The sequence below is a fragment of the Podarcis erhardii genome (genome assembly GCF_964252035.2).
Source record: "Podarcis erhardii genome assembly, chromosome: 8".
Lineage (NCBI taxonomy): Eukaryota > Metazoa > Chordata > Lepidosauria > Squamata > Lacertidae > Podarcis > Podarcis erhardii.
This window is the reverse complement of record NC_138499.1, coordinates 29,884,879-29,898,088: the sequence shown is the minus strand read 5'-3', so window position 1 is coordinate 29,898,088 and position 13,210 is coordinate 29,884,879.

The following is a 13,210-nucleotide window of genomic DNA, read 5'->3' as shown; positions in this document are numbered from 1 at the left end:
ACAGATCAGTAGGGCAATGTATTTATATTGTATAATGCTGCTCTCTTAAATAAATGGGCTGAGTTAAATAAATGTCCTGTCCACTGTACCATGGGTATAATTCAAAATGTTGTGTGAATGGGGATTATTCCATGTGTGTTCTAAATATACTTCTAAGTGATCATCCTCTTAGCCCTATATTAACCATTTTCATAATTTAGAATAATCTAAAATGCATAATTAATAAGTCCAGAACTATGATTAGTATCAAATGTGGAACCATTTTTCTTCCACCAAGCATCTTCATACATATTAAACCGAAGGAATGTGCAATGAAATACGATCAGAAAATAACAAGGAATAGGACACTTAGCTGCAGTAATATATCACTAGCATTAATTTTTCCCATAAAAGGAAACTCTTGCTTTTGATTTGATATTTTTAAAATACATAATTCTGTAGAAGGGATTTAAGTATGATACTTTGTTTTTAATGGAAGCAGGGTGGTTTTACAATTAATCAATTGCTCTTGCTTAAAAGCTATAGCCTGTGAAATAATAGTATGTTTGAAACAATGAAATGTTTTTTAAAAACAAAACCTTCATCTCCACCATGACCAAACCCTCACTAAGTTCATAATGGTATTTAATAGAGGACAAGGGTGTTGGGAACCACCAGAATTGCCCCATTAGACGATCACAGAGATTTGGGTGGCGCGTAAGGAGTAAGATAAAAGAGTAGAATTAAAATACAAATACATGATCACATGTTTGGAGGGTGGTAGTGAGGGGATCAAGGAACCCTATTATTAATCCAATCACATAACAATATAGGTAACCACACTAAAACTGTACAGTGGAGATTAGCATTCATATCAATGAACATGAGGACATCTGGATGAAACGAAAAGGATGGTTTATTCCATGTAGATGTTAATGAGCAGCACATTTTTGCATCGCCCATAATTAACTCTATTTTAATGTGTCTGAACATATCTTTTATTCTCCAAAGTCTTCCTGATTCCAGCGAGAAGGGTATTGCTGCAGGTGGGAATTAACCTTCCCTTCATTTTACTTTTCTTCCTCAGATTTTTTTTAGATCAAAGTCAAAGGTACCTTTGAACAATATAGCAGCAATAGGCAAATAGATCAAACACACTCAAAGGATATGTTTCTGTTAAATTTTATTTTAGTTATGAAATTTAATAACCTCCCTGTCAAGTTCCATTTGGAGTTCTCAAGATGGCTTCCAGTTCTGGAATAAAACAAAGAGCAGTGAAAACATCAACTATCTGTAGATTGCATTGCAGTCTTAAAATAGCAGGAAATGGATGGAAAAAGGAATAGGGGATTGGCAACAATACTAAAAACAGGTGGAAATGGGGGTTTGTTTGTTTGCTTGCTTGTTTGTGACATTTATACCCCACTTTTCCTCAAAAAACCTGGAGACAGCATAAATACTTCACCCCATTTTATCCTCATACCATTCCTGAGAGGTAGGTTAATCTGAGAATGAGTGACATATCAGTTATCTCAGATCAGGACATGTTAGATTTACATTGGGATTAACATTGACATAAAAGCAGCTTGTGGGGCCAAGAAGAACCTTCATTTGAGACCAATTAGAGACCCATGTGTAAGACTAATATCAAAGTAAGACCATACCTTCCACAGTTGTCACGGTGTTTTAATATGAAAAATAATGGTTCAGCAAGGAAGGGAAAGAGGTTACATGAGCTCTACACAAGGCTCCATGGATTTCAGAGTGTCCAGTAGTGACATGGCTATGAAACTGAGTAGGCCACATAAGGAGAAGACAATAAGCATGGCAAAGCACATTGATTACAAAGTGAGTCTTTATTGTTAGCTGTCAAAGTGGAATTTTTGTCTCCAAAATGGTTTCTGCATAGTCTGAAATACTTATCATACTCAACACAGTTGCAACTTTGACAGCATCTGTAGTTCTTATGGGAAACTTCAAACAAGTTAAATGAAAAAAATTGCCAGTCAGGAAATAACAACAACAACAACAGCAACAGCAACAGCAACAGCAACAGCAACAACAACAACACCTTGCAGCCCCAGCCACTCTGGGTGGCTTCCAACAAATTAAAACATCAAACACAGTAAAATGTCAAACATTATAGATATATATAGAAACCAACAGCTGTATCAGTTAGGTAATGGCTCACACTAGCTATTCTCACTTCCTGCAGTGTCAAATCTGAATCCAATTTGAAAATAAAAGGCAATAACTAGCAGGAAACTCTATTCTTTGACTTTTTTGGGGGGGTATTATTGTAATTCCAAATATTTATCACATGAAGGGATCTGAATTGATTTTAGTGTGTGGCTAGTCAGCTGTGAACTAAGAAGACAATACCGGTACATTTTATTAAAGAACACCAATATGACAGGTCACATTCTGAATTCATTTGCAGTACTGTAACTCTAGCAGATGTTTGGAAAAGTCAAACTGCACCCCCCCATCAAACCACCTCTCCCCATTCATGTTCTAATGCTCCCCCCCCAGGGTGTCCCCTGTAGACCCACACTGAATGGCCCATGATCCATGGGTTCTGTGGGCAATATGGCCAAACATGAGCCCCAGTTGCTAACTAGATAAACATGAGTGCAGTAACTCTGGACTTTGTAGGGCCTTCTCCAGATAATGCAGCCCCCAAATCCACACCAGATATCAGAATGAGAAGAAGTATTTCTACCATCCATGCCTTTTTCCAGGTTGGGATTTTCTTCCAAGATCACTGTTGTCAGCACTCCAAGTTCAGTCCAGTCAGGTCCCAGTGGGCTTGGTGGGTTGACAGCAGTGTCTCCTCCACTTCAGTGCCATGTAGCACCCCTGTTGCCCCTTTTTTCACAGTTATGACACTTAGGCAGGGCCAAGTCCAGAGATCCTCTGATTGGTCCATTTAGAGGACACCCTAAGTTCTCCACTAATGAGTTAGTCCTGTGTCTGCAGCTACTTCAAAAAGCCGAGGATAGAAGGCATCTTTCTATGTCCCCATTCCTTTCATTGGCTTGACTAAATAATCCTTTAAATAAATGACTATAATAGAATCAAATACAATTCACAGGTACACAGTAGCAAAAACCTACCTCATCCATTATATCTATTATTACTCATTATGCATATTTATTCTGATTTATTCTGACAGTTCAATTTGGCCTGCACTAATCCATAGATCTTTGATGAATAGTCATTATATAAAAAGGAGAAGGATCGCACATGAGCACCACACAGCCACCAATCAATTTAATCCCACATAAGGACACTCTAAAAAAAAAAAAAATCTACAGTATCATTTGACATTTGTTTGGAGCTATTCATAGAAAGCATTCTTCTCTTCCCTTTATCAAGACCTCCAGGTTTGGATTTACTGTCTGCAAGAATAATCCTTCTGTACCTCCTGTAATGCTGGAGCTTATGTATTTAGCCTCTGATCTGTTTGCAGTAATTTGAAAGATATAGAATGGGGTATGCAGTGGAAGAGAGGAAATAAATGCTCTGCTTGTGTATAGAACTATAAGCAAAGATCCTCTCAGTATGTACAACTTACTATCAGAAGGCAGACATTGAAACAATCTAGCTTTCAATAATTTTAGGAACAGACAATTGTATGACTACTAAAAGGCCAGACTTTATTATTATAACCTCTATAGGCAATTCTCTTTGAAAGAGCTCAGAGCGCCTTACCTATAATTCACAGGCAGCCTCCCATTCAGGCAGCGCTCAGAGCTAAACCTTTTTAGGTTAGGTAGCATAACTACATAATATGCTTCCAGACTTTTGGGGGGTTGGGATGCTGGTGGTCAACTAGAAAATTAAGCCAATATGGGAAAACATTTATATATATAATATATATATATATATATATATATATATATATATATATATATATATATATCACATCAAAATTAGAGATGAAAGAATTTATCCTGTTCCATTCTTTCATTGCAGCCATGGGGAACCTTTGCTCCTCCAGATGTTGCTAAGCTGCTGGGACTGGTAAGAGTTGTAGTTCAGCAACATCTGGAGGGCCAAAGGTTCGCAGAATCATAGAATTGTTAAGTTGGAAGTGACCTCCTGGGTCATCTAGTCCAACCCCTGCAGTGCCTAGGTTCCCCATAGCTACTGTATTGTTTCTCTGATTTGCTCTGCTCTGCATTCCAGTCCTCTTTAATTCTAATTGGACTTGAATTGGACGACGCACAGCTGGGTGGACTTCCCTTGGGAGAGTAATTCCAAAGCGAGTGGGGTCTTGTGACTGAGAAGGTTTTCTTCATAGGATCCACCTGCCTTACATTAGAAATGAATGTTGTCTACTGTACAATTGTAGGAGTCGTTATCTGTTGCCCCACTCACTTTTGCTCTGGCACTGCCCACACTTGGTTTCTGTGACTGAATACAACCATTGGCTGGAAAAGTTTCTCCACCTCTGCATTAGTAGTGGCACCCACAGAAGGTCCTCTATTGAAGGTCTAAACATACAGGTGGGCACATATTGTGACAGGTGGTCCTATCATTTTTCTCAGCCAGAGAGGTTTTATGCATCAAAACGAGCAGTTGGAATTGGGTCTGGCAACTAGCAAAGCACCAGCGTATATAACAAAAATGGATTAACTTCTTAAGCACCAAGTCTGAGAGGTCAATTGTTTTCATCACAAATATATTACTCATATGGCCATGTATTCTTGAAGGACACTTGATTTCATTTCTAGGTTGATCCATAAATCTGTAGTTTAGTTAAGCTTTTTCTTCTTTTTCTTGTACTCTTAGAGCATTTAAAGGTCTCCCACTTTCAGCTGTGTGATTGCTATCAATTTTTGTAGAAGAAAGAAATTGTATTTAAAAAGTAGGGTAGGTGGAAAACCTCAGCTGATACTGAAAATAAAAGATTTTATCAGCTTAACTTTGTCCCTGAAACCTGTCCTCTGTTATACAAACAAAACAATAGTTTATTTCTGCATCCAGTTCTTCAGAATACATAAAGGATGTGTGTGTGTGTTATGTGTGTGTGTATGTATGTAAATTTTGAGTATGCCACTGAAAATTCTTTGGTGCAAATATAAAAAACACTTTAGGATCTGACTGGTTTTAAATAATGGATTTATATAGGTCAATCATGAACCAAACATTGAGTATACTATTATTTATCATATCTAAGAAACTGGTCCATGGGGTCACGAAGAGTCAGACACGACTAAACGACTAAACAACAACAACAAGAAGAAACTGAAGGACTACTTAGCTTGAGAATGTTGAAATCAAGACATTTGTTTTTCTGCACATAAAGGTAAAGGTAAAGGTAAAGGGACCCCTGACCATTAAGTCCAGTTGCAGACGACTCTGGAGTTGCGGCGCTCATCTCACTTTACTAGCCGAGGGAGCCAGGTTACAGCTTCCGGGTTATGTGGCCAGCATGACTAAGCCGCTTCTGGCGAACCAGAGCAGCGCACAGAAACTCAGTTTACCTTCCCACCAGAGTGGTACCTATTTATCTACTTGCACTTTGTGCTTTCAAACTGCTAAGTTGGCAGGAGCAGAGACTGAGCAATGAGAGCTCACCCCATGACAGGGATTCAAACCGCCGACCTTCTGATCGGCAAGCCCTAGGCTCTGTGGTTTAACCCACAGCACCACCCGCGTCCCTTCTGTGCTTAAAATACCACAAATGTAATATTCATTACATATTGCCATGAGTCCTATGGAGATGTCTTGGAGATGGCTGAAGGATGTGAATCTGGGACTCAAGGGGGACTATGACCCAGGAGAGGGTCCCATCAGCTTGGGAGGTAGAGATCTGGATTCAGGGGAAGGTCTGAGTGGGCTGACAGGAGAGCAGGATGGCCCTGTGACATCAGACACCCTAAGCACTATGTCACAGGCCATTGAGCTGACCCTGGCACATTGCCTGTCAGTGAAGAGCCTTTCTATTCTGGGGAGGCACTCAGGGGTAAGTCTGACAGCAAACTGACTTCATGGACTCTGCCTCCATCTGCAAGGACATGGAGGCAGCAGCAGCAGCGGAACAAACAAACTATGAGCACCAAACCTTTACGGAGAAGTTCCTGTTTGCTTGCCCAGTCCTAAGGTTCAGGGTGTCAACTCTGCTCTTTAAAAGGAGAGTACAGGAGGCATGTAAAGTGCTGGGGCAATGCCTTAGCTAATCCTAATGTTGTAGTAGTTCACCATGCTTCTTCAACCCATGTTCGGCTGCTGTACTGACATCCTAAATAAAAAATTCAAATCTTCCAATAGTGGTAGTGATTTGAGTTCTGAGGAGGAGGATCAAGACATATATTTTGTACTATGGATTACTACTGTGTTTCAGTTATAAATTTAATTTATCTACAAACAAGAAATAATAACCATATCAGAAACCAATTTGATTTGATATGTATATGCTATATCTTTACATACTCTTTTTTAATTAAAAGAGAGGTTTCTTGTATCTCAAAGATAACAGAACCATATATTCCTCGGTTTGGGTGTTTATTTTCCCTTCTTACTATCCTCTGTGTAACAGTCACCATTAATTCTTGAAGTATTTCTGTTGCCTCATCACTGACTTCCATAAATAAGCATGCGTGGGTCTGTACCCAACTAAATGCAAAGTGGATCTACTACAATACCCAAGATACAGTAGAAACACTGGCACAGGGATCGCCAACGTGGTGTCAGCGGTGGAGCAAGGTGATAAGGCGCCTTTTCAGGCGTGTGTCCTGCGCCCAGGGGTGGGGCCAGCCGGGGGCAAGATGCTCAGCAGGGCCTCCAAGGAGCTCAGCGGGGCCTCCTCCCACTCAGCTGCCCTACAGCTGGGGGGGGGGAGGCAGAGGGTGGACCGTTTGGGCAGCGTGGAGCTTGCGAGCACCCAAGCCACTGCGTCACTCCCAGGAGAGACGCGTGGCTCGGGTGTGCTGCAGGCCCCACAGTGAGTGCCACCCAGAATTTTGCCACCCCCCTCAGTGGTGACACCTGGGATGGCTTGCCCCTACTGCACCCCCTTCCTCTGCCCTTGTGTGGTGTCCTTCAGTTGCTATTGAACCAACACTTCCATAATTTCTGACCATTGGTTGTACTGGCTGGGGACGCTTAGAGTTTAGTCCGTCAACATCTGAAGGATGCCACATTGTGTGCTACTGTGACAGCAATCAGGCATCGCTGGACATTCTCAAAATGTTCTGGAAAGCCCAGACTGAAGTGCTCATATGAGTTTATGCATTTTTAATAATTGGCCTTTTCTGTGGAATAGGGAGGAAGCTGCTACCATTTCTCTGACTCACAACCTCTGGAATTTGCTGGATCTTGGAATATGAGCATATACAACGCTCTGATTAGAGGGGAAGGGACCAAGTTTTGTAATGCCCACTTCAGCTATTCAGGCAGTAGGGTATTGGCTGCCTAAAATTAATGTGTGATCAGGTGCTGAGACTTATAGACTCATTGTGGGATTCCCTGTCCTATGAATCTATTTGTGTATTGTTTAAGATTTGTTCTCCACCTTTTAGCCAGCAATCCTCCAAGAACAGGTTAAGTAAGATCAAGAAGAGCAATTTATAATTGAAATGGTGACTGTGGGCTTTCCAAAGAGATTTTGGTGATGCCAGCTGCTGCCAGCTGCTGCTATTGTTTTCTTTCCAATCGGGTCTTATAGTCTTTACCCATTATACTCCCCCCCCCCATAATTCCAGCACCGGAGTGAAGAAAACTATTTCTGCTGATTACACCTAAGGTTGGACAGCACATGGTGAGTACTAAAATACGCATCCAACTATTTTAGCAGTCTGCATGCAATTTCTTGCTGACGAGCTGACAACAATGTGTAGACCTGGGGACCAATTAGCTTTCTCAGGAAAGCTGCAGCTTTCATTTGAGAGGCATTCAGCTAGTTTGCTACATCATAAATTAAGATGATTAGGAAATCTCAAGCACTTTTGTTTTGTGGCAGGCAGTGTAATCGATGGCAGTGGCAGTTGTGGCTTGGCGCGACCATGGGCAAGCCAGGGTGGAGGGAATGCCATCATCTGCCTCAGGATGTTGGGACTTGCCTGCAATTTTAAATTTTGAATGAGCCCATTGTGGTGAGCTAAGGGGCAGGGGCTTCAGAGACTTATCTTGGTGAAGCCTACCTTTGCCTGGCTTCACTCAGGCCCACCTACAACTTATTTAAACTGGCTATGCTTGCACTTAACAGTGTGGTTGGCATCAGACATCTCATCCTGCAGATACTTAGTCGCTGAATTTGGGGCTAGGAGAAATTTGCCTGCAGACAAATTGGGCTTCTCTGGAGGTTTTGCCTGCCCCACAGCAACTGTCACAACTTGGGAAAAGGCATTGGATTGGATCCTTAGCCTAAATAGAGGGAGTGGGGAAGGAGCCTTAACCCCGTCCTCCGGTAAAGGGGTCCAGGGGGAAGAATACTATCCAAATACTCAGATGGGGGCTAATGAGCTATAGTATTCATCAGTTGGCATTCTGAACAGATTGCCCATATTTGATGTGGATCATAGGGTGATTCTTAACCCAGGTTTGATCCTGAAAATAACCACCCAGCAATTGGGTTGGTTGATTTAGGATACATACTCATTGGCTATGTCAAAGCCTACTGACACCTGTAATCAGTAAAGTTGTGGCCATTCTGCTCAGAAAATGTAATCATGACTTTCTTTGCTGCTCCCAGCCCCCAATGGCTTTGGGTTCACTGGGCCTGGGCCTGCAAAATATTCTCCCTCTAACTACCGGTATAAAGTCGAATGAGTTATGTTTTAGACCATCAAATAACACATGATTTGGAAACCATTTTGGAGGGCAGCATGGAGAGAATCAATGTTTACTTTACATTTATTATTTATTTATTTTTTAAAAAAACTTGCAGAAGGTATTTTTATCATGTGATTGACTTGAATCTATTTAACTATTAATAGAAAGAAATTCATTTTAAAGATAATATTATTTTATGTTTCAGGAAGCCTTGGGTATGTGGATATTGAGGGGGAGAAGTTTGATTCGGTTCACATTTTGAGGCAAATGTACCTAATTTGCCCTTTTCAAAATAATACACAAACCAAATCAACACAAGAATTCTTTGTGATCCACACTACTATGAATTTTGCAATGGAAAGAGGGAATTATTGTACTAGCCAAGTGATGCTGGTACAAAAATGCAGTGGGCACACATAGGGCTCCTCCACACGTAATGCCAGTACTTGCATAAGACCACTTCACACAGATGTTGAATATGCAGCCAGAATGTAGTGTGGATGTGTCCATCCCATGGGTAGCAATAGACACACATGGTCACTATCCCACAACCCCCGTGTTCAAGGAATTTTGGGCACTGCAGTTTATTCCTAACAGAGTTAGAATTCTCAGCAGCCCGGAACTTCCGGGTTAGCGCCATCGCCTAATGGCGGATTCCCTCCGAGCTCCGGAGGGAATCGGCTCAGTAGGGATCGGGTTCTGCCGCGCCGGCGACGCGGGGACCCTTAAAAACCACAGGCGCGGATGCCTGTGGACTTGGTGACTCGGTGGGCACCATTAGGGCCCCCCCGACCCGCAAAGGAGCCTTTTTAAAGGCTGCGGAATGGGGGACGGGGAGCGGCGCGGTGCTGAGAGTCTTCTGCTTCCCCTGCTGAGCGAAGCCGCATGCCATGGATGGAGAGCGCTGACTTTTTCCTTTGAACATTCGGACTGAAAGCAACAACCCGTGAGTAATACGGAAATTGGACTTAAAAGGGAAATTTCTTCTTTTAAATTCGGTACGATCGGGGGAGGTGTAAAAAGGAAGTCCCCCCCCCCGCCTTGTAGATAATCTAAAGCAAGGACTAGACAACTAAAGTTGAGAGAAACATCTTTGTCGTTTTTGAAGAAAAATTATTAATTTTGTGATTGGACAGTACAACTAATTTTGCTGGAGGATAAGAGTCGATTTGGAAAGTTAAAGTGTAACCCCCCGAGACCCGGGAGTGATCCGTGAGAGAGCCTGTCACAAAGATACAGAAGACTTTGACAGCTGTCAAACTAGCTGTCAAAGTTGGGGAATAAAAGGAAACTTTGTTTCTGGTGACTCTGCTGGTTAGATTTTCTTTAATTTGGATACAAATTGTTGGGCATAAAGGAAAATAAGTTACATTGGACTTTTGGATTGAAACTGGAAAGATACTAAGTAAACATAATCCCCCTAGAGGGGATTTTTGAGACATTGCAAGAAATGGCTGCAAGTGGAAAATTACTCACTGAGCTGAATAGGACCTTCTATCTCCTGGGAAAGCTCCAGGAACTTCAGGGAGAGCTCCAGGACCAGAGCGATATTTTGACTACAAGGGTAATAACATTGAATGAAACAGTAAATAATCTTACTGGAACAGGAAGAGACTTGACACAAGTCTTTGTTGTTGAACCAAAAGCCCTTGAAGTTGGAACAGAAGCTGTTGCAGCTGAGAAGAAGAAATCTGATAAATGTGAGAAAGTGGTACAAGAGATATATGAGGATTTGGTGGAAAATGAAGGTGAAGCTACAATGTTGTGGAAGATCAAGCTAGACCAGAGGCCTGGTAGCACAAATTTGATTAAGATGGAAGTTGGAGCTTTTGGGACATATAGATTTAAAAGATTTAAGAAACAAAATTTGAGCTCTACTTTTAAATACAGAGGCCTGCTTGGAAGAAAAATGGACATTATTGGGACAGAGCTTCTTCGAGAGTTGGTGTTGAATATAAAGGACTGTCAAAAAAAACCGGCAGAGAGAAATTGAGAGAGGTCCAAGAGCCTCGGAAGTTTGGGATCCAGGTTGAGAATAGATGAACTGATGGACATTGGTTTGGGGATCAAAACCGGGAAAGGGAGGGTGGGATCTGGGAATCCAAAGGGTGTTAAAACATAATTTGTTAAGTTCTTTTTTTATATATATTTTTTGCAACTTTATGGAATGTGGGAAAATCGTGGAAGGGAATTTTGGGTCGACTTTAGGAAAAAGGTTTAAGATTAAGTTAAAATTGAGGGTTTTTTAAATTAAATAGATATAAGGTTCTTAAAATAAATTGAGGAATGGAAGAAAGAAGAAAAGGAAAATAATAGCATGATTTAAACAAATTATTAAGTTAAGGTTGAGAAATAAGATAAGAACTTGTTGAGCGGATAATATAAACTGGAATACAAGAAGGGGAGGGGGGAGGAGGTCTGAGAAATAAGGTGGAGGAAAATAAGGTTTTTAAATATTATGTGTTTTTTTTAATTGTTTTCTTTTTTGATATTTTTTGATAATTTTTTTCTTCTTTTAATTTTTGTTTTTCGTCTTTGTACTATTTGGAAATTTCAATATATATATATATATATATGCAGGTTTTGGTGTCCTCGGGTGTCTTCCCGTGTAAAAGTTGGGGTGTCTAGGCGACGTTTCGACGAGGTCTCACTCGTCATCTTCAGGCTGGTGCTTTCGGCTTCTTGTTACTGGAACAGAGCAGGATCTCAGTGTTTGAGTTCCTATAAATACTGTAGAGGGGGTGTGGTGTATAGCCTCCAATGTTCTGGGCAGAGAGGAAGTTCCCAGGCTAGTGTGCCTTTTCTTCTTTTGTTCCTTAATTACTTGAGAGATATCTTGAGTGATTTCTTGAGTGATATCCTGAGTACCACTTAGGTGGGTCATTAGGTGTGGATTAGTTGTTAAAGTCTTTGTGTCTTGACCTCTTGAACTTTGTGAAGAGTTTTCCTGAGAAGATGGCTGTACTGTACTTAGTTGTGCTCTGGCTTGGCTTCGTGTATAGGGGCGAGCTGTGGTTTTGTGGCTTGTGTCAGCCAGGTCTGTGTAGGGATTGCAGGGGGGTGCAGCATCCGGAGGTGCCACCATGGATTGGCTACTGGATGGTGTCTGTAATTCATCTGTGGAGAGGGTCTGGGTTTGGGTCTGGTGTGGTTGATTGGTGTTGGCGTTCTGTGTGCCTCTGGATCTGGTGTCAGTTTTTGTGGGGAGGGCTAATTTCCCACAAAAACTGACACCAGATCCAGAGGCACACAGAACGCCAACACCAATCAACCACACCAGACCCAAACCCAGACCCTCTCCACAGATGAATTACAGACACCATCCAGTAGCCAATCCATGGTGGCACCTCCGGATGCTGCACCCCCCTGCAATCCCTACACAGACCTGGCTGACACAAGCCACAAAACCACAGCTCGCCCCTATACACGAAGCCAAGCCAGAGCACAACTAAGTACAGTACAGCCATCTTCTCAGGAAAACTCTTCACAAAGTTCAAGAGGTCAAGACACAAAGACTTTAACAACTAATCCACACCTAATGACCCACCTAAGTGGTACTCAGGATATCACTCAAGAAATCACTCAAGATATCTCTCAAGTAATTAAGGAACAAAAGAAGAAAAGGCACACTAGCCTGGGAACTTCCTCTCTGCCCAGAACATTGGAGGCTATACACCACACCCCCTCTACAGTATTTATAGGAACTCAAACACTGAGATCCTGCTCTGTTCCAGTAACAAGAAGCCGAAAGCACCAGCCTGAAGATGACGAGTGAGACCTCGTCGAAACGTCGCCTAGACACCCCAACTTTTACACGGGAAGACACCCGAGGACACCAAAACCTGCATTCCTGTACCCGTGAAAATCTACGAAAGCATATATATATATATATATATATATATATATATATATATATATGTATATATATAAAATATTTTAAATTTCAATAAATATATATATATTTATTTTATATATAGATAGATAGATAGATAGATAGATATTTTTTTTCTTCTTTTAATTTTTGTCTTTCGTCTTTGTACTATTTGGAAATTTCAATATATATATATATATATATATATATATATATATATAGAATTCTCAGCAGCCCTCATCCAACTACAGTACTCAGAATTCTTTGCCGGAAAGAAGGTGCTTTGAGTGTGCTTTAAAGTTCTGGTGTGTAAACCGCCTGCTCCTCTGACCACTAGGCTACACTGTCTCTCTCATTTACAAAGTGTATGCTGTTCCATGGAACCACAACTGCTTCCTCAGCTATCCGCACACCCTGATATGTGCAAATATTACCCACAAAATCCTTTATCGTGCTGGGATAAACAAGCCAGTATTTGCAAATTACACATTCTTATTCCTAAAATAAAATACATAGAAAGCACAATAATTGGTAATGAGTCCCTAGGCATTTTGGTGATGGTGTGATTGTCTGGAGAGT